General features: G+C 33.5%; 1 protein-coding gene and 1 pseudogene across 13 annotated transcripts in view; both read left to right on the forward strand.

Annotated features, from left to right (window-relative positions):
• MIPOL1 (mirror-image polydactyly 1) overlaps positions 1–27480 on the forward strand; it is a 323462-nt gene that overhangs the window by 107329 nt on the left and 188653 nt on the right. The window lies entirely within an intron of this gene.
• LOC112935369 (small ribosomal subunit protein uS17-like) lies at positions 19881–20423 on the forward strand (annotated as a pseudogene).

Consider the following 27480-nt stretch of genomic DNA (forward strand, 5'->3'; position numbering starts at 1 on the left):
CAGTGTGGTGTCAGAGAAGGCAAGAAAGTGCTTGCTAAAGATGAGAGTGTTCAGTTGCCTTGAATAGTGTTGAGAGTTTGAACAAAGTGAAGATGGAATGATTACTTGTAGATTTCATCACATGGAAGATGTCAAGGGCTTTGACAAGAGTATTGCCAGGACAGGGGCCACATTGGTGTAGTTTGAGGAGAGACTTGAAAGTCAGGAAGTGAAGACAGTGAAAGCACACAACAATGGAGATAGAGAAATTGGCAATAGATGGAGAGTGGCTTATGGTTTATGGAAGGGTTTTCTTTTTTAATGGGAGATTCTAGAGCATGTAACTGGTTTGTTGATGTAAATGAACCAGGAAAGAAGAGTGATTTTAAGGGAGAGAAAAAAATCATTGTATTAGGAAAGTAGTTAAGTAGATTGAGAGAAAATAGGGTCTAGAATATAAGTGGAAGAGTTGTCTTTTGCTAGGAACAGGGAAACTGCTTTCATTGAAACAGAGGAATACAAAGAACTCGGATGCTTATACTGGCAAGTTGATAAGTTTAGGGGGCAGGGTGACTTAAATTAATTTAGATTGTCAGTATGATGGATCAATGGATGGTGCTGAAGATATTATAAAGAGGGATAGTTTGAAATAGCTATCTTGGTTTGTGAATGAACATAACTAGAGAAATGTAGGATGCCAGACAGAGCAAAATGCCCATTTGAGAATTAGGGTAATGAATTTAAAGTGGAACTTGTCCAGAAAGTCACATACTTTCTTCTAGCAATATTCAGATCTTGAATGCAGTATAGTTTTGTCAATATTTTTATTAAGTGTTGGAGTTTTAATGGGTAAGGGACCAGGAAGTCAATACGGTGATGCCTATGAACTGTCCTTACATAAAGAAGAAGGAGAGGACTGAGGTAAGAACTGAGGAAACTGTAGTGTCACAGAAGGCAGGATCCTGGATTGCAAAAATCTGCTAAGTCCATGTGTTGGGATTCTTTGTTCATCTCAGAGTGCTTTAATGAGTTGTAGTCAAGAGAAAAAGAACCTTGAAATAAAGACTTTGAAGGTATTGCAATTAGTAGAGTCAATAGTATCAGATATTTTTTTCTGTGTCATTTTTATATGGATTAGGAGGTGGGGGGACTGAACATTGAATATTTTTAACACATAGCAAAACAGATCCAGAAGCAGTAAAAGTGAGGGAATCCATTTGAAGAAAATGTATAAATAATTTAGAAAATAAAAAGAATGTACTCATTTAAAATGGAGTCAGGAAGCCCTGAAGGGGGAGCTCTCACGTATTGCTGCTTGCTGTAAGAAGCCTATCTCATATTTCCCAGTAGGAAGCAGCTTACTTTATGTACCCCAACCAGAGGAAGGAAGAATTTCTCCTTTTCCAGTAACAGCCCAGCCAGTGAGAACTCAGTGAAACAGCCCCTCCCAGCTTCCTCTTTTCCCGTATAAATCAAGCCCCTCTCCTCTGTTTCTGGGTTTGTCTGTGCTTTGCTGTAGTTTGCTTGTCCTGAATTACCATTCGTCTGCTATTTCTGAATAAACTCATTTTGCTGGTAAGATCATTGATTGGTAGATAATAGATAGATAGATAGATAGATAGATAGATAGATAGATAGCAAGAAAGTCAGTCCAGGACAAACAAGAATAGGGCTGGGGCAACTCAACACAATCACTGAAAGACAAGAATTCAGAAGGGCCATATTGTATGGCCTTTATTGTATCCCATAGTCCAGAAGTCCACATTAGAAGATTCCTGGCCTGGTTATGAATTTTTTCCTTGATACTCTGTGTGAGCAGAGGTCACTGTGAAAAGCAGACTGAGATTAGGGTGTGTAGCATAAACTAACAAATCCACTCGAAGAGCAAAACCAAAATCTCGGCCAGTGATGTAGGCATCAGAATAAACTTTCCACATTAACAAAGGAAAGGATAGCCTAGTTTCTTAAGCTCTCCATTGTTAATGTTGCCTCACTTTGGATCCCTTCTGATTGGCATGGTGCCTAGCACATAATAGATGGAAAATAATGATTTGTTCAGTTATTAGAAGTTTGACAAGAAGCTCATCCTTGAAAAGAAAATAAATCATAACATTTAGGGTTATACTTTTCAGGAAAAGTAGGAAACGTGTTTAACATTCTTCATTATAGTGACTTTAAAATTTTAATTAATTTTTTCCTGTCAGTTTAATTTTCTTCCCTGTCTTATCATATAATTATTTGCCTGTGCATGTTTTTTCTTTCTAGCCAATCTTGCTAAGGTATCTTATTTATATTTGATCTATTCCAATAAATTTTCTTAGTTCTTACTATAAAATTTTTACAAACTTTTTCAAGCTGTAGATAACTTTGAAAAGTATAGATAAACAAGAAGAAGGTAAAATTTGCTCATAAATTCATTTCCTAGAAGTAATCATTATCAGATTATCTTTTTTCTCAATTAATATCATATATTCTACCTGATAACCAGATTTTATCAGATAGTCTTATAACTTTATAATGTGGATATATTAAAATTTGTCAAACTCATCTGCTATTTAGGTGAGTGTTTATATTTTTTTCTATTTTGTAATACTGTGAACATTTTTGTAGCTAAATTTTTGGTATATCGATGTTTATTTCCTTAGAGAAAAGTCCTAGAAATGGAAATACTGGATTAAAGAATATGAACATTTTAAAATAAGTATGTATTTTCAAATTGCCTTCTTAGAAAAAAATGTACCTAGAAATGTTATTTGAAGTTTCATTTAAAGAAGCTTTAAGTGAATAAAATGCTAAGGAATTTAAAATTTACTCTCTAAGCATTGTGTACGTCCTGAGGTTTAAATCCAAGGCTTAGGAGACAGTTGGAAATCTTATGATAATTCATGCAAGAGATAATGAGGGTTTAAACAAGAAAAATCAGAGTAATAGATACGAAAGCTGTGGAAGTAAAAGCATGTGTTTTTAAATGTTTTTAATGGAGGTATAACTTACAGTAAAGTGCACAAGTCTTAAGTGAGAGATTTGATTAATTTTTATGTACTATATACCCGTGAAAGCACTCAGATCAAGATACAGTATATTTGTAGTCCATGATTTCAAGCTATACTATAGAGCTACAGTTTATTAAAAACAGTATGCTATTGGCATAAAAACAGACACATAGATCATGATGGATCATCTCAGTAGAATAGAGAACCCAGAAATACACCAACACATATATGGTCAATTAAAGGAGCTAAGAATATATAATGCAGAGAAGACAGTGTCTTCAACAAATGAGTGGGGAAGACTAGGCAACCACATTGTAAAGAATGAAACTGAATTACTGATTGTACCATACATAAAAACTGACTCAAAGTGGATTAAAGCCTTTAATCTAAGACCTTTTGAAACCATAAAAGTCCTAGAAGAAAATATAGGCAGTAATGTCCTTGACGTTGGTCTTGGTGATAAGTGTTTGGATCTGACTCCAAAAGCAAAGGAAACAAAAGCAAAAGTAAACAAGTGGGACTACATCAAACTGAAAAGCTTCTGCACAGCAAAGAAAATCATCAAAAGAATGAAAAGGCAGCCTACCAAATGAAATATTTGCAAACCACATATCTGATAAGGGATTAATATCCAAGATATGTAAAGAACTCATACAACTCAATAAGAGAAAGCCCAGTTCAGTTAAAAAATGAGCAGAGGATCTAAGTAGACATTTTCTCAAAGAAAACATATGAAGAAGATGGCCAACAGACACATGAAAAGATGCTCAACATCACTAAACATCAGGGAAATAAAAATGAAATACAATGAGATATCTTGTTAAAATGGCTGTTATCAAAAAGACAAGAAACAAGTGTTGCCAAGGACGTGGAGAAAAAGGAACCTGTGTGTACTACTGGCGGGAATTTAAATTGGTGCAGCCACTATGGAAAAACAGTATAGAGATTCCTCAAAAAATTAAAAATAGAACTACCAGCAGTTCCACTTGTGGGTATTTATTCAAAGGAAACGAAAACACTAATTCAAAAATATAAATATGCATCTCCATGTTCATTGCAGCATTATTTTTGGTAGTTAAGATATGGAAATAAGTGTCCAAATGGATAAATGGATACAGAAAGTGTGTGTGTGTGTGTATATGCATACACACGCAGTGGAATACAGTCTAAAAAAAAGAATGAAATCTTAAACATTTGCACCAACATAGATGGACCTTGAGGGCATTACACTAAGTGAAGTAAGTCAGAAAATAAATACCATATGATCTCACTTTTATGTGGAATTAAAAAATGATAAAGTTTACTAGCTATTGAGAATAGAATTGTGGTTATCAGAAGTGAGAGGTGGAGGTAGAGAAATGGCTGGAGGGGCTCAAAAATACAAACTTCCAATTATAAAATAGTGAAGGGCACGTGGGTGATGAGTGGGTTAAGCATCTCTTGATTTTGGCTCAGGTCATGATCTCAGGGTCCTGGGATTGAGCCCCACGTTAGTTCTGCACTCCTTGGGGAGTCTGGGGATTTTTCTCTCCTCCTCCTTCTGCCTCTCCTGCTCACACACACACACACTCTCTCTCTCTCTTAAATAAGTAAGTCATAAGGATGTAGTGTAAAGCATGATGACTATAGTTAATAATACTGCTTTACATATTTGAAAGTTGCTAAGAGAATAAATCTTAAAAATGGTTATCACAAGAAAAAAACTATTTGAAAAAACAAATACAATGAAATATATTGTTTTTATATATATAAAGAACATTTGCAACTTGCAAGATTCTTTCATATCTCATTTTTGTCAGAATTTCTTGGCAAGAGTAATCACTATTCTTTCTAACACCATAGGCCGTTTTGCATGTTTTTAAACTTCCTCTGAAAGGAATTATGCCATGTACTCTTTAATGTCTGACTTCCTTCACCCAGTGATATTTATGCTTGTATATTGATCTTTGTTGTTATAATTACCAAGTTTATCTTTTTCATTTCAATGTTATGTTCCATTGTATAATTATACTCTGATTTACTTACATATGCAACAGTTGATAGAAATATGGGTTGTTTCTAATTTTGACCTATTATGAATGATGTTCTTGTACGTATTTTTTGGTGGACATTAGAATGTATTCCTTTTGGTACATATATAGACATATGAATAGGAGAATATCTACCATACATTTAACTTTAAAAATCCCATTTTTCCGTTAGACCAGCTTTCACCAGCTGTGTAAAAGAGAATTGCTTTTCGGTTTTGAGAGTCAGCACTTGTAATCTTTATTCATTTTAGTTTCTATCATTTTGTTGGACATGTAGGCTTATGTTGTTGAAGCTTTAATTTGTATTTTTCTAATGACTAATGAAGGTTGAGTACCTTTTCATATATTTAGTGACCATTTGATATCCTTCTTCATGAAGTGTCTGTTCAAGGCTTTTGCCTAGTATTAAATTCAGGTGTCTATTTTTTTCTTATTGATGTATATAAACTGGATACAGATAATTGTGTTGTCTGTGGCTTGCATTTTTATTCTCATCGATGTTTGATGATAAAAGTTCACTTTAATGAAGTCAAATATATTATTTTTTCTTGTCATGCTTAGTGCATTTTGTGTTCTATTTAAGAAACCCTTGAAATTTCCACAGTAATGAACACGTCCTATAATAATTTCTTCAGGTGCTTTATTATTTTAGCTTTCATATTTAAGTCTTAATCTGTTTCAAATTAATTTTTGTATGGTTAAGTTACATCATTTTCTTCATATGAATACCCAGTTAACTGGACGCAACATCATTTATTTAAATCATGTGTTACTCTCCTGTCCCCAGTGAATAACAGGAAATATGTGTGGATTTCCTTCTGAACCCTGTCCTGTTCTGTTGGTACAATTTTCTATCCCTGCATTAATACTATACTATGTCTTAATTCCTGTAGCATTATACTAAGTCTTTATTTCTGGTGGTGTAAAGATCCAGTGTTTTTGTTCTTCAGTTTTTCCCTATTCTTTGTCTTTTATTCAGCTTGTCATATTCCATCAAAAAATCTGCTACTATTTTGATGGGAATTACATGGACTCAAAAAACCAATTAAAGGAAGATTGTCACTTTAGCAATATTGAGTCTTCCAAACTATTGGTCTTTCCTGAAAACTATTAATTTTACGTTACATACTGCTTCAGCTGCATCACACATGTTTTTGATAAGTTGTATCTCATTATTATATATCTCAAAATACTTTTTTAGTTTCTAATTGTTATTTCTTCATTTACCCGTGAATCATTTAGAAATGCGTTGCTTAATATTAAATATTAAGAAGTTTGAGGGTACCTTACTGTTATTGAGTTCGAATTTAATTACACAGTGATGGGAAAACAAATGATTTCAATCCTAAGAAACCTGGTAATTGCCTTAGGACCAAAGCAGGCTGTTTGTTACATTTCTATTTAAAATAATGTGTATTTTGCAGTTGCTGAATGTAGTGTTGTTATCTATAGGTTATTTAAACAAAGTAGATTAATCATGTATTTCAGTTCTATATTTATAGATTTATTGTTGCTTATTCTATCAGTTTCTGAGAGACATGTTTAAACTATCAAATGATGGGATACCTGTCAGGCTTAGTAGAGCATGTGACTCTTAATCTCAGGCTCATGAGTTCAAGCCCTACATTGGACATGGAGCCTACTTTAAAAAAAAGTTAAGGATAAATAAATAAAATAAACTATCAGGTGATTATGTTGAATTTCTACTTATTTTGAAGCAATGTTAAATAGTTAAATCTTTAGGATTACTGTGTCCTTCTATTCCTATTATTATGAAATGCCTGTTGTTACCTTTTTTTATTACTGAATTTTGTTTACTTTAGTTCCAGTACAGTTAACATACAGTGTAATATTAGTTCAGGTATCTAATTTAGTGACTTAGTACTTACATACAATACCCAGTGATCATCACATTGCCTATTTCATCCATATTTCATCCTAATCCACATCCCCTCTGGGAACCATCAGTTCCCTATCATTAAGAAGCTATTTCTTGATTTGTCTCTCTCTCTCTCTTTTTTCCCTTTGTTCATTTGTTTTGTTTCTTAAATTCTACCTATGGGTGGAAATCACATGGTATTTGTCTTTCTGTCACTGACTCCTTTCACTTAGTGTTATACTCTCTAGATCCATCCATGTTGTTCTCTTTTTTATATTTCTTGCCTTAAAGTCTACTTAAATATCTTAGTGTTATAGCCTTTTTCATTTGTACTATCAACATATTTCTCCAGCATTCTTTTATTTTTTATTTTTTTAATTTTTTCTCCAGCATTCTATTATGAAATATTTCTAACATATTGCAAAGTCATAAGAACTTTACAACAAGCATCAGGTTGTAATTTCAGTGTCATGAGATCAAGCCCTGCATTGGGCTCAGTGCAAAGTTAGCTTGAGATTCTCTCTCCCTCTTCCTCTTCCCTCCTGCTCATTCTCTTTCTCTCTCTCTCTCAAATAAATAGTCTTTTAAAAAAGAAATAAAGATGTAACTTTTTAAAGGGAACTGAAGTTTTTTAGTAGCACCCTTAGAAAACTACTTGATGGTTTCATGAACTGTCATTTGGGCACAAAAATTAAAATTGTTATGGTTTTGTTTCTTTATTACATCTCCAATTTCATAACAATTTTTTTCAGTTAATATTGTAGTGGATTTATATTTATTCTGAATTTTATCTTCGGAAACAAAAGTACCTGCAAATAGCTTATTTGCCCTGCTCACACAGATATTTCAGGAGGAATGTAAAGATCTGCGTATATCATTCACAGAGGGTACTTGTCTTTTTAATCCAAAGTGCTAGGATACTTTATTCATTCATTCATTCATTCTTTCATTTGATTATTTATTTTTGGACACTTTAAAATAAAACTTGCATTGTCAACATACTATATCAAAGAAGGCCTTCATTCTTCTTTTGAAAATGACTCTGACTGTGCTTGTACATTTGCATACAGGTTTGTTTGATTAATTGCTACTTGACTCATCTGCCATAATACTAAGCTCTGAGATCACAAAAGATCAGATTCCCAAACCAGTTCCCAGAATTAATTTAAATATTTAATGTCGATACTTTGAAAAATTCAGGGGAAGATTATTTCAATTGTTACTAGTAGCCTGTTTCAGTATAACAATCCCTAGAAAAAAATTTTATAGTTATATTTTAATTCATCATTAATATTATTTGTCCTGTTGTGATAAATAATTGTAGTGATCTTTTAAGTAGGTTAAAATATATAACAAAATATGCTATTATATTGTAATTTATCTGGAAACTTTTTCAATAAGTGTATCTATAAATGTAAGTGTATTACAGATTTTTATGAGTGTTTTGGTTTAGTGATCACTGGAAGTTAATAATTTTTCCATTAATGTTTACTTTTTATTTGTTGACAGCTTTGATTTTATATAAAAGCCTACACACAGAAATAAAATATGCAAACACTAAATCTGCAGTTTGAGGAGTTTTGACAAATACCTACAACATTTCCATAACCCAAGACAGTCTCCTTATTTATTTCCCTTCCCTGCCAATCATCCCTTCTTTAGCTTCACCCAAACAACTTTTCTGACATTTTTAACCACAGATTTACTCTGCTTATTCTGGAAGTTCATACAAGTTCATACATTCACATATTATACTGTGGTAACATATTTGTGATATTTATCCTCTCTATATCAGTAATATATTCCTTTTGTTGGTGAGTAATATTCCATTGTATTCCATATTTTACTTCTTATTCATTCTCCCATTGATGGACATTTGAACTTGTCCATTTTTTATCTAGTAAGATTAAGACTACTGTGAGAATTCTTGTACATGTCTTCTTGTGGACACACATTTTTATTCTCTTTATTAAGTAAGAGTGGAATTGCTGAGTCATATGGTTGGTAAGTATTTATTTCTAAAAGAAAATAAGCAAATAGTTTGCCAAAGTTGCTGTATCATTTTTCACTCTCAACAGTAATTTGTAGAAGTTCTGGTTCCAATTAATCCAATTAAAAACGGGCAGCAGCCATGAACACCAATTGTGTTGGTGTTGTCAGTGTTTCTAATTGTAGTTATTTTAGTATGTGTGTAATGGTATATCATTTTGGTTTTAATTTACATTTTCCAGTGACTAATGATGTTGACAGTCTTTCATGTGCTTCTTGGCCATTTATATATCTTTCTTTTTGAACATCTGTTCAAGTCTTTTAACTTAACTTTTAACTGGGTGATTTTACTTTTTATTATTGATTTGTAGGAGTTCATTGTATATTGTAGATGAAGTCTATTGTCAGATGTATGTATTAAAAATGCTTTCTCAGTCTGTGTCTTGTGTATTCATTTTTTTAATTCTATATTTTGATGGGCAACAACGTTAAATTTTAATAAAATCTAATGTATCAATTTTTTTATTTTAAATTTTTATTTTAATTCCAGTTAACACACAGTGTTATGTTAGTTTCAGGTATACAACACAATGATTCAACAATTTCATACATCACCTGGTGCTAATCATGAAAAGCATACTCTTTAATCCCCATCACTTATTTAACCCACCCCTCTAGGCCCCTACCCTCTGATGTAACCATCAGTTTGCTCTGTAAATTTAGAGTCCGTTTCTTGATTTGTTTCTCTCTTTTTTTGTCCCCTTTTTTTCTTGTTTGTTTTGTTTCTTAAATTCCACCTGAGAGTAAAATCACACAATATTTGTCTTTCTCTGACTGACATTTTGCTTAGCATTTTACTCTAGCTCCATCCACATCATTCCAAATAGGAAGATTTCATTCTATATTATGGCTGAATGATATTCTAGTGTGTGTGTGTGTGTGTGTGTGTGTGTGTGTGTGTGTGTGTGTATACACACGCACACACATATATACATATGCCAGCTCTTTATCCATCAATCAGTGGACACTTGGGCTGCTTCCATATCTTGGCTATTGCAAATAATGCTGCTGCAAACACAGAGGGGCAGGTATCCCTTTGAATTAGTGTTTTTGTATTCTTTGAGTAAATACACAGTAGTGTGATTGCTGGATCATAGGTAATTTTGGAGGAACCTCCATACTGTTTTCTAGAGTGGCTGCACCAAGTTTGCATTCCTACCAATAATGCACAGTGTTCTTTTTTTCTCTGCATCCTCACCCAACACCTGTTGTTCCTTGTATTGTTGATTTTTGTCATTCTGACAGATGTGAGATAATATCTCATTGTAGTTTTGATTTGCATTTCCCTGATGGCAAGTGATGATGAACATGTTTTCATGTGTCTGTTGGCATCTGAATGTCCTCTTTGGAGAAATATCTGTTCATGGCTGCTGCCTGTTTTTAATTGGATTATTTGTTTTGCGGTGTTGAGTTATATAACTTCTTTATATGTTTTAGATATTAACCCTTTATCAGATATGTCATTTGCAGATATCTTCCCCCATTCTGTAGGTTGCCTTTTAGTTTGGTTAATTGTCTCCTCCACTGTGCAGAAGTTCTTTATTTTGATGTAGTCCCAATAGTTTATTTTTGCTTTTGTTTCCCTTGGATGAGGAGACAGAATTCAAAATGTATTAAAGATCTTAATATGAAACCTGAAACCGTAAAAATAATGTATCAGTTTTTAAATATACCTTGTCTAAGAAATCTTTTTTACCCCACGATTGCAAAGATACGATTCTATGTTTTCCTCTATAAGTTTTATTGTTTAGTTTTCACTTTAAATCTGTGATTTACTTTGGGTTAACTATTGTGTATGGTATATTGTATATTGTATATGTTGTATAAAGATTGTGGTTCATTTTCTTAACAGGTTAAAATTGAGTTGTTCTAGCACTGTTTATTGAAAAGGTGAGGTTTTCTTCCTCATCAAATGGATTAGGTGTCGTTTTTTGCAAGTTAGTTGGCCGTATCGGTATATGTTTGTTTATGGACCTGCTATACAATTTTAAAGATCTCTTTGTGTATCCTTACAGCAATGCCACAATGCGTTGATTGCTGTAACTTTTGATATCAGGCATTAGAAGTCTTTTTGATGTTCTTTTTAAAGCTTATTTTAGGGGGCACCTGTGTGGCTCAGTGGTTGAGCATCTGCCTTTGGCTCAGGTTGTCATCCCAGGGTCCTGGGATGGATCCCGCATCGGGTTTCCTGCAGGGAGCCTGATTCTCCCTCTGCCTATGTCTCTGCCTCTCTCTTTCTCTCATTTGTCTCATGAATTAATAAATAACATCTTTTTTTTAAGTTTATTTTAGTTATTATAGGCTTTTTACATTTTCCTTTAAATATTAAAATCAGATACTCAATTTCCATAAAAAGCCAGGTAAGATTATGATTAGATTATGTTGAATTTTTAAATCATTGGAATGGAGGGAGATTGATATTTTAACAATTTTTAATTTTTCAATCTGTAGTGCTTTTCATAATCTTAGTACTAATAAATGGACAACATAGTTAAATTGTAAGAATCTTAAAATTTCATTTGTTTCATTTATTTCACTTTATGGTATTTTCTTTCACTTGAATAGGTTTTAGCATTTTCTTTCTTTTCCTCTTCTTCTTTCCTCCCTCCCTCTTCCTTTTTTCTTTCTTTTCTAATACACATTTCTTGTTTAATTCAGTTCTCCTTTATCTGAATATATCTTTATTTCACTCTCATCCTTGAAGGATATATTCACTAGATATAAATGGATATAATGTTATAAGAGATATCCTAAGGGATCTTTATTCCATATACACTTTTCCTTACCCTCACTGTATAGTAGCAACCCAGTTTCCCCGTGGAAGTCAGTATCACTTACTCCAGCAAGTACAGTAACACCTTTCCTTACATATTGATTCAGAGGTATGAGAAGCCTTAAGCAGCCAGTTGGCAGTTTCAACTTTGAGTTTAATGGAATTCTTGTTATGTCTCCAAGTGAAAAGTTTTCTCCCTTTTGACCTAAGACCTTTAGATTATCAAAATCTCTATTTGCAAAGATAGGAAGCCAAATTTTTGCTAGTCAATCACTAGAAGTAATTACAAATGAGGCCATTTCTACCACTTGATTCCCTGAGCCAAGAATATTGGCTATGGAGGAAAAAGCCATTGTATGTAATACTCAGATTTAGATCATGCACAATGTTATGGAGAACCTCGTCCTAGTTCCACAAGATATTGCTACCTAACATTACAACCAGTCTTCAAAAAGCCATTCCTGTTTTATCAAGGTGTTGGGGAACATTGTAAAATCAGTGAATTCCATGGGCATGGGCCCATATTACCACACTTCATTTGTTAATTTGCTGTGAAATGATTTCCTTGTTCAGAACAGTGTTGTGTGGAATACTGTGGTGGTACATACGGTATTCTGTAAGTCCATGGATGGTTGTTTTTACATAAACATTGCATATAGGGAAGGCAAATCTATATCCAGAGAAAGTGTTTATTCCAGTAGGTACAGTAAAAAGCAGTCTTAGTTAGAAAGTAGAAAATATAAATCTGTAATCCAAGAGTAGAGTTTCAGAGTTAAAGATTAAAGAGAACTAAGAACTAGACACTGCTTTGTGTATTATTTAAAGATAAATATTATTAGAACAAATGAGTCAAGAAATTATGAAGCAAGAGTGTTAATATGGGTGACTCTCGCTTTTGTCTAAAATGTTAGGAAGATATTTATATTATTAGGAAGTAACCTTGGTTGTCAGATCACAGTGGTGCAGTTGAAAAGCAAGTCATCCAAATTAGTGTTTCTCAAACTATCTGGTGAAGGACCAGTTAAAAAAAAAAATTACAATGTTTTATGTATCACTACCTTCAAACATATAATGAAAATGAATTACCAAAAAATGAAAAAGTAAATAGACCTGCAAAATTCAACCATACTTTTTTTTTTGTTATTGGGTTCAAATAGCCATGAAATTACTCTGAATTTTGAAAAAAATATTTAATTGCTGCCTCTGAATTTTAGTACTACCTTCATGGCTCTATCAGTTTCAGACCAGTACTAGCCCCTGGGTCACACATTCTGAATGGATAACAGAAATTTTAAAAATTGAAAGGATTGTTTAATGGATTAGTAGGCTGGAAATGATGGTTGGGAACCAGGAAAATGTAAGTCTCTTCCTCTTGCCTCTAAAGTAACAGTATGTAAAAAAAAGAAAAAGAAAAAAAAAAGTATACACTCTACTAAGGAGGGTTCCGAGAGAAGCATCACTGGAAGTGCGGTGGGTTTTATATTGAGCTGAGATAATAAAGGGATTAAGTTTAAAATTGTAATGGAAGTATCGTGGTAATGAAAAAGTACCTCCCAGGGCCACAGATATCAGAACTACAAGGAGGATAGCTAAGAGAGCTAAGCCAACAGAAAAGTAAGAGTTCTCATTGATTTTAGCGAGTTGACCTAGTAGACTGTTTTTCACTGAGATTGTTCTTAATCTAATCACTGCTTTTGGATAATATCCCTAGCCTTGCATACACATATTAATAAAAACAATTAAAAGCACATTTATAAATTAAAAGAAAAAAATGAATGTAATTGATTGACTTCACTGAAAAACTAGGAAGTGTCCTGAGAAATGTCCCAAATTTCCAAAACTTTTGTTACAATATTTAATAAATCAGTCCACAGGTATTTCCTGGTTTCCTATGGAGAACACTAGTTATCATATTTACATATTCAAAGGTAATTAAAGCCTTATTTCTCAAAAGAATATTCAAGTTGTTGATACTTTTATTTGTCATACAAGTTTTTCATTTTTCTCCTGTTGTAATCTTAGAAGTTGGAGCGGCTTCTGTTAGGATTTTAAAATGTTTGAGCAATGCATTTTATACAAGAATATTAAGAATGAACACTTAAGTAATTGACAGCTCTAGTGAGATTACAACATTTATAACAGCAAACAAAGTTTGCAAGCCAAGAGGCACCTGTAATTCTAGGAATGCAATAACTGAAAAAGAGCTTAATAAACTATTAAACTGTGGCTATCATCCAGTGACTACTATTTCCTGTACTCTGCTTTGTGTTTTACAATAGTATAAGAAGCATCCCTGTCCTTTTGTGCAATAACTGCCAACTTAACATTTAGGTTATACTGTTGTTTGTTTATGGATTTTGAGAAAATCCATTGAAGTTTACTTAAGAACCAACTCATTACAATGGTATTATTTACTGAATTTTGTTTTCCTGACTATTAGCTAACTACAGGGTTTGGCATTACAAGGTTATAACTGTACAAAAAGGATCAGAATACCACATCCTAGCTGTGGCATTAGCTAGAGAAGTAAAGTCATCATCTTAGAAATAAATATCTTCCTAGCACTGAAGAGATTAAAGAAAATAAATAAGTTTAAATAAGACACTCTTTTATGTGGTAATTTTATAATTTTATATTAATTATTTTAGTTATAAAATATTGTTATAGATTTTAATTACTTCCCAAACTACATTAAACTACAGAAATTCAATGCTTTTCTGATATAATTCATATCAAAGCAAAAATGTAGAACAGTTATAGGACCTGTATTATAAAATTGAAGAGGAAGTGTTCCTAATAAATTCCAAGTTTTAAACTCCTAGAATGGTGTAATCTCAGATCTATTTAAGACTTTCAGTGACCATCCTGATCATCTGGAAACTACCAAGTATTCTTAAATTTTATACAAACAAATTTATAATTCAACTTTAATTTACTGAGTATAATTATTAATTCATATAATTTGTAATTAACAGGTTATACATTAGATGTGAGATAATCCTGGTGTTCAGATTATCGTTGTTTTTGTTAGACCCTAGCATATTGAGATCCAGAGAAGATGTGGGCATACCTCTTTCCAGAACAATAGCTACTGCTGAAATCAAGGGACTATGGTGGCGTTTATTTGGGGCCTACTTTTTTTTTTTTTCAGTCTATTTAGGTTACTTCCTTGGATTTATCATCTTAACCTTCCCTTCTTTTGCTCCCAGAACAAGGTGCCATAATACATGGCTAGAGAATTAGCTGAGATGCTAGGAAGGAGAAATCAGAGAGGGGTGATAAGTGATAAGTTAGTGTTGACTGTGTTTTGTGTTCAGGAAAGTGTTAGTTGCATTTAAAAGGCTAAAATAGAACTGATATAAATGAAACATTGAGTTTTTTAAGCTCTTTTAGTTCTTTGTGTTATTACAAGCTCAAATCTTAGGAACTGTTTTTCTAAATGTGTTCTAATTAAAATCTGAAAATGGTGTTTTAATAACTCTTTGTTAGACTAACTACATCTGATAGGTTAGCAGTCCTTAGTTGTTAGATGCTATGTAATTAAACACTATTCCTAATTTACTTTTAATTTCCTCATAATTTATTTTTTAAAGATTTTATTTATTCATGAGAGACACAGAGAGAAAGGCAGAGACACAAGCAGAGGGAGAAGCAGGTTCCCCACAAGTAGCCCGATGCGGGACTCAATCCCGGACCCCAGGATCATGCCTGAGCCAAAGGCAGATGCTCAACTGCTGAGCCACCCAGGCGTCCCTCCTCATAATTTATTATCACTAATATTGTGGCACACCCTGGAAGAAAATTTCACTGCCAGGGAAGTGTTTAGGAATTTGGAGACATAATTTCATTTTCTATTAATTCTAGAAATTTAAGTTTACAAATATTAGAAAAGTCATATTGGAAGTTATAGGAAATTGGAAAGGGAAAATTTTTCATTGGGGTTAAGTCAGTTTCACATAAATGAAACTTATCATTCAGCTTCTGTATTAGAGCAGCTTTTCTCAGTAGGAAAAAAAGATTGCTTTTTTTGTCTTGAAAAACCATAGAAGCTTCTTGCTGGGACAAAATATTACTAATCTTGCCATGTGTCAAAAAACAATTATATAATTGGAAAAAATACGTGAACAACAGGCTGCACAGGAATTCAGAGAGTGAACTCAGTGGTTCCCCTGGCGTTATGCCTACAGTCACTCTTCCTGACTCAGTAAGATAAAGCTCAAGCAGAGTAGTGGTCTTGCTGCATTAAAGAAGAAACTTAGGTCTATGTACTTGAGGGATGCTTGGGTGGCTCTACCTATGTCTCTACCTCTCTCTGGGTGTCTCTGACAAGTAAATAAAATATTTTTTTTTAAAAAGTCTAGGTATTTGAAGCACCTGAAATTTGCAGATGATTTTTTAAAAGACTTTATTTATTTATTCATGATACACACACAGAGAGGCAGAGACACAGGTAGAGGGAGAAGCAGGCTCCATTCAGGGAGCCTGACATGGGACTTGATCCCAAGACTCCAGGATTAGGCCCTGGGCTGAAGACGGCACTAAACTGCTAGGCCACCTGGGCTGCCCTGCAGATGATTTAAATGAGAGGTAACTGCGTATGTTAGGTGTCTTACCATGGACCATCCACAATGTCTAGCATATAACTAAAAATACTAGAGGCAGGAAAATGTGAGCCATAACCCAGAGAAGATGTAGTCAATAGAAGCAAATCTTGAGATAATTCAATCTGTTGGAAATTGCAAAGTACTTTAAAATATCCATTTTATATTTCTTCAAAGACTGAAAGGAAAGATGATCCTAATGAGTGAACTGGTGGGAAATATCATCAAGGAAACAAACTCTAGAAAGAACCTAATTGTAAAAATTGCAACATCTGAAGTGAAAAATTTAGTGGACAAACATAGTGGTTTATAGACTGTACAATAAAAGGTTAGTGAACTTGAAGACCAATTAATAGAAATTACCCAACCTGAAGTAAAGAGGAAAAAATTAAAAAAAAAAAAAACACAACCTTAATGATCTGTGAAACAATATCAAGCAATCTAACAGAAGTGCAATTGGAGTACTTAAAGAAGAGAGAAAAGTGAGGCGGAATAAATATTTGAAAAAAATTATGAAGGCTTTAAAAATTTGGTAAAAACGAGCTTATAGGAGCACCAGGGTGGTGCATTTGGTTAAGTGTGCAACTCTTGGTTTCAGCTCGGGTCGTGGTTTCATGGTAGTTAGATCAAGCTCTGGGTCAAGTTCTGCACTTAGCACAGAGTCTGCTTAAGGTTCTGTCTCCCTCACGCTCTCCCCTCACACTTATGTGCTTGTGCACATGGGCACTGTCTCACTCTTTCTCTCTCCCTCTCTCCCTCCCCCCTCCCTAAAATAAATTAATTTAAAAACAAAAAAGCTAATAGATCAAGAAGTTCAGTGTACACCAGGAAGAATAAATACAAAGAAGATTCCACCCAAGTTCATTAGAATCAAACTAATGAAAAACAATATAATGAGAAAAATCTTGAAAGCACCTAAAAGGATGGGAACTGATACATACTTGGTACATTTCTGTGAATGATGACTGACTTCCTATCAGAAATAATGAATGTGAGGAGACAATAGCCAAAAACTTTAAAGGAATGTAATGAAAAAAAAAATACTGTCAACCCGGAAATATATATATATAGTGAAAATATTCTTTTTTTAAAAGATTTTATTTATTTATTTGTGAAAGACAGAGAGAGAGAGAGAGAGAGAGAGAGGAGGCAATGGGAGAAGCAGGCTCCATGCAGGGAGCCTGATGTGGGACTCCATCCCTGGACCCCAGGGTCACACCCTGGGCTGAAGGCGGCTCTAAACCGCTGAGCCACCTGGGCCACCCTGAAAATATTCTTCAAAAATTCAAATGTAGTAAAACTATTTCGCAGATAAGTGAAAGATGAAACAGTTGAACTCTAGTAGATGTGTACTACATAAATACACTACTAAAGTGAGTTTTTCCAATTCAGTGGAAATGACATCCAATAGAAAATTTAACTACAGAAATGAATGAAGAGGCTCAAAAGTGGGAAATAGTTTTGTAAATAGAAAAGCTATCTTTTTTATCTTCTCTTATTTATATAACAGTTTGCTTAAAATTTAGTAGTTATGACAAGAAAGGGCAAAACAAATGGTATTTCACTGTTGGTTAGTTCTTACATTTTAAATGAAGTGGTAAAACATTAACTCTAAGGAAACTTTTACAAACTGAGGATATATGATTTATTAATTCCTGGACCAACCACAAGAAGATATAAAATGTCATCTGAAAAAGCAATATAAGAATTGAAATGAAATACTAAAGTATATTTGATTAACCCAAAGAAAGTAGGAAAGGAAGAACAACAATCTAAACAACACATAATTTTGTAAACCTAAATCCAACCATATAAACAATTGTAAGAAAATAAACTAAGTACTCCAATTAAAAATAGATATTGTGACACATTAAAGGCAACAAATGGTCAGGACCCAATTTTATACAGTTTGTAAGTAATATATTTGAAACAGATACAGATAAATGGAAGTAAAGGGATGCAAAGAAATACAAACTAGAACATGAGAAAGGTGCTGTGCCTGTATTAGTATCAGATGAAGTAGGCTTAAAATCATAGTATCACCAGAGATAGAGGGACATTTCATTTGGAAAACATAACAAACCTAAATATTTATGTACATAATAGCAACTTCAAAATACAGGAAGCAAAAACTAACAGCTAAAAGATGAAATATACCATTTGGCAATCACAGTTGGAAATACCACTACTGTTCTCATAGATCTAGACAAAATCATTAATATTGTGGAAGGCTTAACTTTTTATTCACTTTGATCTGCCTAAAATATAAAACAATCAATAAATGTAGGGGTGCCTGGATGGCTCAGTCAATTAACTGTTCCACTCTTGATTTCAGCTCACTTCATGATCTCAGGGTTGTGAGACTGAGCTCCAAGCAAGGCGCCCTAGAAAGTCTCCTTGAGATTCTCTCCAACTCCCTCTGCTCACTGTCTATCTCTCAAATGAATGAATAAATCTTAAATAAATAAAAATAAAACCTGCAGAATATACATTCTCAAATTCTTAAGGAAAAGTAAAAACTATATGCTGGACTGGACCTTGAACTATTTCGTGATAAATTTGCAAAGATTAAAATCATAAAGAGTGTATTTCCTGTTCATGAGGGAATGAAATAAATTAAAAATATCTTAAGTATTTGGAAATGAAATAGTGCCCTTTTAATTAATCCAAGTAGAGAAAAGGAAATTAGAAAAATACTACAAATTTAAAATTATGAGATAATATGTATCAATATTTGTGAGATACAGCTAAAGCAGTCTTCCAGAGATGTTTATATCATTTTAGATGTTTACATTAGGAAGAAGAAACATCCATAATCAATTAATTAAATTTCCATCTTAAGGATGAAAAGATGAGCAAACTAAAAAAATAGAACAATAAAATATAAAGTGCAGAGATAAATATAAAAGAAAGACAATAGAGAAAAGTAAGTCAAAGGTGAGTTTTTTATGAAGGTAGTCAAATGTATGAGCCCTGGTAAAACTGAACAAGGAAATAAGTCAGAGAAAGACAAATACCATGTAACTTCACTCATATGTGGAATCTCAAAAACAAAACAAATGAGCATAGGAAAAGGAGAGGAGGTAAACCGAGAAACAGACTCTTAATGATAGAGAACAAACAGGAGAGGAGGTTGTGGGGGTGTTAAATAGGTGATGGGGATAAAGGAGTGCACTTGTGATGATTACCAAGTGTTGTAATCATTAAGTATTAAATCACCAAATTGTGCAGCTGAAGCTAGTATTGCCCTGTATGTTAACTAACTGGAACTTTTATAAAAACTTTTAGAAAACTGAACAAGAAAACCCAAATTAGTAATATCAAGAATGAATGAAAGAGTACAAATTCCACATTTATTAAAAGATAACAGTAGTGTGGATAATTTCATGCTAATGCATTTGATGACTTAGATGAAATGGACAAATTTGCTAAGAAACACAACTTAGACCAAAATTATTTATTCAGTATTTCTATTCTTGTATAAGTTTTGAAAAGTTTTTTCAAGATCTGTCCATTTCATCTAGGTTATGAGACTTTTAAATCAACAACCCAGCCTTTTTCCAGGCTGCTGGGAAGATGCCAGACATTCAGACCGGGTGTGCCTACCAAAAGCAGCCAACCATCTTTCAAAATAAGAAGAGGGTCCTACTTGGAGAAACTGGCAAGGAGAAGCTCCCACGGTACTACAAAAACATCAGCCTGGGCTTCAAGACGCCCAAGGAGGCCATTGAGGGCACCTGTATTGACAAGAAATGCCCCTTTACTGGCAATGTCTCCATCCGAGGGCAGATTTTGTCTGGTGTGGTGAACAAAATGAAGATGCAGAGGACTATTGTCATCCGCGGAGACTATCTCCACTACATCCGAAAGTACAACCGCTTTGAGAAACGCCACAAGAACACGTAGGTGCACTTGTCTCCTTGCTTCAGGGATGTCCAGATCGGCGACATTGTCACAGTGGGTGAGTGACGGCCCTTGAGCAAGACTGTGCGTTTCAACGTGCTCAAAGTCGTGAAAGCTGCTGGCACGAAGAAGCAGTTCCAGAAGTTCTGAGACAAGATTTCTCTCTACTTTCTACTGGGAAAGTAAAACTATTTTCCCAGTCAAAAAAAAAAAAAATCAACAACCCAGTTTTAAAAATCTAATGGAAATACAAATGATGTATAGTACTCAATATAGTTTTGTGAAATCAGAATTTAGAGCATTCATACTACCTGATTTCAAGACCTAAAAACTACAATAATCAAAACTGAGTCTTGTGCATATACAAATCAATGGGACAGTGTAGAGAGCCCAGAAATAGACCTACTCAAATATAATCACAGATGAGGTTTTTTTTGCATTTTAATAGCTTTATTGAGATTCACATGCCATTCACACATTTACTATACAGTTCAGTACTTTTTATTGTTTTGTAGAGTTGTGCATTCCCACAATTTTAGAATATTTTAATTGCAAAAGAAACCCTGTACCCACTAGTAGTAACTCCTATTCATTCCCCCAGAAATACTCCTCCCCCAGGCCTGTGCAACTAGTAATCTGCCATCTGTCCCAATAGATAGCATGCCTATTCTGGACATTTTATATAATGGCATCGTAGAAGTGGTTTTTGTGAGTAGCTTCTTTCACTTTAAATTTATTTAAAGTTCATCTATGTGGTAACATGTATTAGTACTTTTATTGCCAAATTGATACTTTTGCCAAATAATAATTATATGGATATGCCACATTTTGTTTTATTCATTGGTCAGTTGATAGACATTTGAGTTGTTTCTACTTTGTGGTTATTGTGAGTAATGATACCATGAACATCCATTTACAAGTTTTTGTGTGGATATATATTTTTTCTTTTGGGCATATACGTGGCAGTGGAATTTTTGGATCATGTGGTAATTCTTATGTGTGACATTTTTAGTTTTTTTTTTTAAGATTTTACTTATTTATTCATGAGAGATGCAGACACAGGCAGAGACACAGGAAGAGGGAGAAGCAGACTCCCTGCTGGAAGCCCGATTCCAGACTCAGTCCTGGGGCCCAAGATCATGCCCTGAGTGGAAGGTAGATGGTCAACCACTGAAGCCACCAAGGCATCCCCTCTTATGTGTGACATTTTGATGAGCTACCATTTTGTCTTTTGTTCTGGCTTATTTCACTTAATGTAATGTCAGTGTTGTAGGATGAGTCAGAATTTCCTTCCGTTTTAAAGCTGAACAATATTTCATTGATAATATATACCACATTGTGTTTATCCATCAGTGGACACTTGAGTTATCTCTGCCTATGGTTATTGTGGAAATGCTGGTAGGAACAAGTGTGTACAAATATATCTTGAGATATTTTTCTTTTGAGCGTATACCCAAAAATGGAATTGCTGCATCATATGATAATTATGTTTTCACTTTTTTGAGGAACTACAGTACTGTTATCCACAATGGCTGCACCACTTTATATTCTTATGAACAGTACACAAGGCTTCCTGTTTCTCCACATCCTCAGCAAAACTTGTTATTTTCTGTTTGTTTTATAATAGCCAATCTAATGAGTGTGAGATAGTATCTTATTGTGGTTTTGGTCGGAATTTCTGTAATGATTACTGAAGGCAAATATTTTTACATATATATATTACTATATATATGTATATTGGCCATTTGTATGATCTTCTGTGGAGAAATGTCTGTTCATAATATTTGCACATTTATTAATCAAGTATATTTTTTATTTTTGAGTTATAGGAGTCCTTGAATAATTCTACATGTTAACCTCTTAATAAATAGATGATTTACTGATATTTCATTTGGTCTAGTCTGTTGTTTGTGTTCTTTGATACACAATATTTTTAATTTTTATATAGTCCAATTTATCTATTTTGTCTTTTGTTGCCTGTGTTTTGATATATCCAGGAAATTACTGCCAAACTTAATGTCATGAAGCCTTTCCCTCATATTTTTGTTTAAGAATTGTGTAATTTTAGCTCTTAGTTTTATTTAGGTATTTGATCCATTTTGAGTTAAGTTTTGTATATAGTGTAAGTGTTGAACCTCATTGTTTTCCATGAGATTACCCAGTCTTCCCAGTATCATTTCTTGAAAAAAAAATAACTGTCCTTTCCTTCAGGGAATGGTCTTTACCCCCTTATGATAAATTATTTGACCATATATACAGTGTTTTATTCCTGGGCTTTCTATTCTGTTCTATGGTCCACATATCTGTCTTTATGCCAGTACCACATTCTTTTGATTGTTGTTGCTTTGTGTGAGTTTTGAAATCAGCAGATGTAAAAACTTTGTTATGTCTTATTAGTGAATTGACCCTTTTATCAGTATAAAGTGTCCTTTTTTGTAACAATTTTTTACTTAAATCTTTGCCTAATGTTATTATAGCCCTCCTGCTCTTTTTTGGCTCTTATTTGCATTAATATCTTTTTTCTATCTGTTCACTTTAAGCCTTTGTATGTCCTTAGATGGAAAGTGAGTCTCTTGCAGACCACACATAGTTGGATCTGTTTTGTTTTGTTATTTTAATTCATTCTGCCCATGTATGTCTTTTGATTCAGGAATTTAGTTCAGTTACCTTTAAAGTAATTACTGATAGATAGGGACATACTGTTGCTATTTTGTTCCTTGTTCTCTATAGGACTTACAATGTCTTCAATCTCTGTTTCCTCCCTTACCAACCTGCCTTTGTTTTCAGTTGATATTTCTATAGTGATTTGCTTTCATTTGCTTTTCATTCTTTTTGTGTATAATTTTATAGATACTTTCTTTGTAGTTTGCCAGGGGATTATATAAACTATCCTAAAAGTTATAGCAGTTTATTTTAAATTGACACCTTCAATCACATAGAAATTATACTCTTTTACAGCTCTGCCTCCCCACTTTATGTTGTTACAAATTACATTTTTATATATCATGTACTAATTAACATAGTTATAATTATTTTAAGCTTTTGTCTTTAAATTCTATAAAAGAATAAAAAGTAGGTTTGTCAACCAAACTTAAAATAATACCGATTTTTGTTCTTGTCCATATATTTACCTTTACTGAAGAACTTTAAAATTTCACGTGGCTTTTTGTTTACTGTCTGGTGTCCTTTCATTTCATCCTGAAGGACTCCTTTTAGCATTTCTTGTTAGGGCAGTTTTAATCTTAATAAACTCCCTTGGGTTTGTTTATCTGATAATGTCTTAATATTGTCTTCATCTTTGACAGACATTTTTGCCAGTATGGAATTCTTATTTAAGGGGGTATTGAGGGTTTTTTGTTTAGTTTAGTTTTGTTTTTTTTCCCCATTCAGCATTTCAAATACATCATCCCATTGCTTTCTGGCCTGCAAGGTTTCTCCTGACTAATCTGCTGGAAGTCTTATTAAGGATCCCTTGGACCTGAAGAGTTGTTTTTCTCTTGGTGCTTCCAAGATTCAATTTGTTTTTCACTTTCAATGACTTGATTATAATGTATCTTAGTATGGGCCTTGCTAGACTTGTCCTACTTGGAGTTTGTTAAATTTCTTATATTTTTATATCCTATATTTTCTCAAATTTGGGAAGTTTTCAGCCATTATTTTTTCAAATGAACTCTCTGTTCCTTTCTGTCTTCACTTTCTTTGAATCCATAATGTATATATTAGTCCACTTGATGGCACCATAAATCCCTTAGGTCACTTTTCTTTATTATTTTTTTCTTTTTGCTGCTCAGACAATAATTTCAAGTTAACTTTGTTTAGGTTCACTGATTTCTTAATTCTGTCAGAGTCTGATGTTGAACCCTTCTAATGAATTTTTCAATTCAGATACTGTGTTTTTCAGCTCCAGAATGTCTCATTTTTTTAGATAATTGTGTTAATTTCTTTATATCCTCATTTTGATCATAAATTGCTGTCTTCATCTTGTTTAATTTTTGTTTATTTTCACCTCTATCTCATTGAGCACACTTCAAAGTCTTTTTCCAGTAAGTTTAAGGCCTGTGTTTCTTTAGGATTGGTTTCTGAGGATTTATTTTGTTCCTTCAAAATAGGCCATGATTTTCTTTCTCTGTATGCCATCTGATTTTTTGTTGTGGAAAATTGGGCATTAGAATAAATATCCACATCTCCCAGTCTTTGTGGACTGGCTCTATACAGAGGACTGACTAATCAGAGTGGTGTGATGGCTCAAGTTTTTCTTGGTACTTTTTTTGGAGCTGCATCTTCCCTGAGCCTATGTATGCTTTTTTACCAACTCTTCTCCATACTTGGTTGCTTTAAATGTCTTTAATTTCCCTTAGAGTCTCACACTTACTTCTTTGCAGGACCTTGGATATCTGCTGCAGTCTTTTACTAATAGTTTCTTGACTCTAGACATCAGAGGCTCTGTAGTTCTCCTATAGCTTTCATTAGCCATGGTACCCACTACGGCTTTCAGCAACTTCCAACCCAGTATCCAAACTGTGCCTTTGTCCCCATTAGCAGTCCACATCAGACAAGGCACAAACAAATCCTTTGGGCAGCCTATAGATAGAACAGAATGTTTGAAAAAAGTCCCCCTTTTTGCTTCATCCAAGGAAGGAGCTAGGAATTGGATAGCCTCCACCCAACTGAAATCACTGTGATGTGCCAGGGAGACAGTTCCAGGAAGGGCAAGTAAAAATGCCACAAAACCTTCTACCAGTTATGAGCATTGTCTTTTTCTCGGTTGGAGGTTCATTTGGTTACTGCTAATCCTTAACTCATTTCTAGAATTCCCACAAAGGTTTGATTCATATGTTGGTTACTTTTTATTTCCATTGGGAACTTGGGCCTGGAGCTTCTTAGTCCAGCCTCTTGCAGAAGTCACTATCATTGTGGTTTTGATTTGCATTTTCCCGATGGTTAATGAGGTCTTATCTTTTCTTGTGTTTGTTAGTCATTTGTATGTGTTCTTTAGAGAAATATTTGTATTCTGATCCTTTGCGCATTGTTTAGTTATATGTTTATTCTTTGTATTATTGAGTTGTAACAGTTCTTTATATATTATACATACAAGCTTTTATCACATATTATTTGTAAAATTTTTCACTTTCTCAATGATGTCATATGGGACACAGAAGTTTTTTATTGTGATGAAGCCCATTTTATATTTTTTATTTAATGTCACTTGAATCCTTAGAAGGTTATGCTTAACCCACCATCACTAAGATTTACTCCTAAGCTTTCTTTCCTAAGATAAGTTTTTACTCCTAAGATGTTTTCCCCTATGATTTTCATATTTTTGGCTTTTATACTTAGTTCTGTGATCAAGTTTAAGTTAGTTTTTCTGTATGTGTGAAGAAGGTTGTCTAACTTCATTTTTTTGTTTGTTGCAAAATCAGTCAAGTATACACTCGAAATCTGTGCATTTCACTCTATATAAACTTCACCTAAAATAAGACCTATGCAATGGTTTGGCTTATGAGGTATGGTAAAAATCTTCTCATTTGCCTTCTCTACTTCTACGTCTTCTCTCCTCTGGCTTTGGAACCCTATTTTTCCTATCTAAAATCTTGCTGTCTTAATACTCTTCTTTCCTTATTATGGCCCCACTAATATTACTGTATTGCTACTGTATACCAAGCTTTTTAAAGATGTAGAGTTTGCACTTCTTAATTGGGAGTTAATTGAAAGGTATATCATTAGATAGTCATTGTTTACATTTACAGTTTTTCATCCTGGGAAACATAAATAGTACTATTTTGCATATCTATTTTGGAAATTAGTTATTTTTCGTATACTTTTTTCAGATTTTTCAAATATTTTTATGCTCTATGCTTGTAGGTATATTAATACCTAAATATTGTTTGGTCATATGCCTTTAATTTTTAAAGGAAATTAATATGAAAAATAACATTTCTTTAAATGAAATTCATGATACTTATTTAATAAACCTGTATTAGATAGCTTCAGTGAACCAGGTGCTAGGTTTGCCTCAAGATCATAAGTGGATGTGAGGGACAGTGCCAAGCAGATGGATAATTTAGCATGTCCAAATCAGAGCAAAGTATGCAATTGGGGAGGAATGAAAAATATGAAATGGGTCTGGATCATGAAATGCTGCTGTTATTTTCAAAACTTAGTTTTAATTCTGGAAGCAATGAGAGAGCCAATAAATGATACCAAGATAGGGTAGGTAGGACTTAGTGTGATCAGAGATGTGGTCTAGAAATAGCTCTCTGAAATATTTATGAGCTCTGAGATGCAACCTGCAAACAATGCACTCATTGGGTATGAATGAACTGAGTTAAAAGATGATAATTCTATATACTAGCTAATCCATATTCCATTCTGATCTATGTATTTTCTTATTTCAGATCTATGTACTACTTTAAAAATTATCCATATCTCTAATTGCTCAAAGTTCAGATTTTAAAATGTCATCATTTTTTTTAAAGATTTTATATATTTATTCATGAGAGACACACACAGAGAAGCAGAGACATAGGCAGAGGGAGAAGCAGGCTCCCTGCAGGGAGTCTGATGCTGGACTCCATCCCAGGGTCATGACCTGAGCTGAAAGCAGATGCTCAACCACTGACCCACCCAGGTGCCTCAGAATATCATCATCATTAACTTTTTCTGTAGTCCTGTTTCCATTCCTTTTGCTAATGTACATGTGTGTGTAACAGTATACATTTTTGTGATAAATTGAATTACACTGCATAAAATTGAATCCTTCTTATTAGTTGCATGACTTTAAAGAAGTTATTACTTTCTGCTTCTACCTCTATTTTATTATTAATAATATCTAACTCATAGGGTCCACATGATGATTTACTGTTTAACACATGTAAACTACTTCAAACAGGGCCTGACATATACTATTTTCACTAAGAGTTGATTGACTATCATTAATAGTCTGTGTATTAGCCTTTATTCTGAAATAGAGATACAAACCATGATTTTTCAAATGCACAGCTTTTTATGAAAACAACTCCTATAATAAACAGTATTACAAAAATGGTATTTTAATAACTGCATACTAAATAAATACCTGTATGTGTGTTGATACCTTTAAAAATAATTGTCATGTTTACTAATCCTTTCACTTTGTGATTTAAAATGTTTCTTTAATCTGATTTTGAATAATTCAATAGTTTAAAATGAGTATAGGGGCACCTGGATGTTTCAGTGGATTAAGTGTCCGACTCTTGATTTCAGCTCAGGTCTTGATCTCAGGGTAGTGAGTTCA

The sequence above is a fragment of the Vulpes vulpes genome, chromosome 6 (genome assembly GCF_048418805.1).
Source record: "Vulpes vulpes isolate BD-2025 chromosome 6, VulVul3, whole genome shotgun sequence".
Lineage (NCBI taxonomy): Eukaryota > Metazoa > Chordata > Mammalia > Carnivora > Canidae > Vulpes > Vulpes vulpes.